Below are 2190 nucleotides of genomic sequence, written 5' to 3' on the forward strand. Positions count from 1 at the left end.
CTGCAGGAGACACATAAGCAGGAATCGGACCAGGACACCAGGGCTAATTTCCATTATCCTATATAAGTACACGGTAACTTTAATGACCACAAATGGTTAAAATCCCAGTGTCATGTCCTGCCTGACTGAATGCTGACAGCTTCAGTAAAGCCATCCATTAACACCATGTCTGTGCACTCAGGATTGACTCTGAAGGCAAAGTACTGCTCACAAGGAAAAGGAAAGGCAAAGCTGTGGTTTCTTTTGTTGCCTTTCCTAAAAAATCATTTATTTCCTATGACCCTGAACCTGAACTAACAAGTTAAACAGATATGCTCTGAGAGGTATTGAACCAGCACACGCCTAATTTTATATATCATAGTATAGATATATATCATAGACAGTGAACTCAGAGAAAAAACAAAAACAAAAGAAAAAAAAAAAGGAAAAAAAATACATTAAATGCTACCAAACTTATTTATCCTTCCCCAACTTCCACTCATTTATGGCTCAGGGATTCTCTTAAGAGTTGACATGGTTTTATTTAATAGCATTGAATGAACTTGTTTGTTTCAGTTTTGAATCCATGTCAACTTTAAGCACTCCTAATGACCTCTGAAATGGAGCTCCATTACTTAAGACGTGAGTATGAAAACACCAGATCTTTGTTTTTGAACCACCCTATTAGTTTCACTTGATGCTCATCTCCTACATGTGAAGAAGATACAGTCATCTTACACTTACCTTTTTCATGTCATTTCCAGTCCTGTAGATCTCTATCAAATTCTCCGTCAGTTGATTCTACTCCAGGCTGAAGATTGTCAAATTTCCTTCATCATATGGAAGCTGCTCCAGAAGCCTGATCACCTTTCTCACTCTTCACATATTCACTCTGAAATGGGAATGAGCATTACTCACAGCACTGAAGAAGCAGAATAAACCAGAGCTCTACACAGTCATTATTTCCAATTTTCTATTTCTTTTGTAATAATTCCTAACTCAGTTTCTGTGTGGTGTTTTCTGACCAATTCACCTGAAGTCAATGTAGTTGGGAATTGACTTCTGTTATTTAACATTGTGCCCAGCTGTCCCCACAGCAGCTACCAATACTTATCATGTCAACACCATGATACCTCTGGTTCTTTTAAAAGACATTGCCTGCTATTTGTGATTTTCAACTGTCCAGCTAAGTCTTTAAAACATTATTTTCACATACAACATGACATCAAATTCTTCTATTTATCCAAAGCTGTCAACTAGTTCTGCCAGTATTTTTTGTAGGAAATAACAAAGAAAAGCTTGGCAGAGTGAGGTTGGCTCTTACCTAGAGAAACTGGGGCTAAAACTACTTACTATGGACAAAGACAAAACCTTCAGGGACCTTGATGCAGGCAAAAATAAGTTCATGCCCAGACAAATACACAAAACCTCAAGCAACAGCTGATTTAACTTAACTCTAAAGGTTAGAGGAACTCTGAGAGAGTGACCGAGGTGTTTAGAACCCAGAAAAGTGAAATGGAGTTTAGCTTCTCTCACCAACAGGCAAAACCAGAAGCAATATGAATTTTAACAAACAGCCCCAGCACTGACTCCATCAGCAATGCAGTTCTACCAGCTGAACTGCAGCACTGTCTCTGCTTGTCCAGCTCAGGTAAGATTTTACCATTACAGGTAAGATTTCAAATACTCCTCATCCCACCTGGGGAAAAAATAAGGTTATACATGTGCTACAAGGAATGCAATCTGAATACAACAGAGCTTGTTCTGTGCCCATCAATGTCAAAAATCACCTGTAAAGCCTTTACTACCAAAAGAGACTTCCGAAAAGGAAAATTCACATTTGGTTTCTCACAATCCAGACTGGATTTTCAAGCACTGAAGAAAAAAACCCCTCTAATCTAAATAAATACATTCAGAAATCAGTAAATCTAAGAAAAAGCATGGCAACGTGGTTCTCCATAATTCAGAATGAAAACACCAAAAAATGCTCCAATAATTAATGTTTTTAAAAATCAATTAATAAAAATTTTATTCAATGGATTATTAACTTCTTTTTATTTCCATATTTATTTGTAGTCCACAAATGCTTGTCAACAAGAGTACATAAAGACCAGCTAGGACTGGGCAGAGAAAAGAGGCAGCAGCTCTTGTTTAGATTCATGAAGGTAATGCTCATATGCTGTAGCTGCATCTCATTTGGAAGCCATTCAC

General features: G+C 37.5%; 1 long non-coding RNA gene across 1 annotated transcript in view; it reads right to left on the reverse strand.

The window, feature by feature from the left end:
• LOC117245003 overlaps window positions 1–868 on the reverse strand; it is a 16942-nt gene extending 16074 nt beyond the window's left edge. The window contains exon 1 of the long non-coding RNA XR_004499080.1: window positions 724–868. This is a non-coding gene — a long non-coding RNA (uncharacterized LOC117245003). The remainder of the gene's footprint in view (window positions 1–723) is intronic.
• Window positions 869–2190: the final 1322 nt, after the last annotated feature.

This window comes from Parus major, chromosome 11 (genome assembly GCF_001522545.3).
Source record: "Parus major isolate Abel chromosome 11, Parus_major1.1, whole genome shotgun sequence".
NCBI lineage: Eukaryota > Metazoa > Chordata > Aves > Passeriformes > Paridae > Parus > Parus major.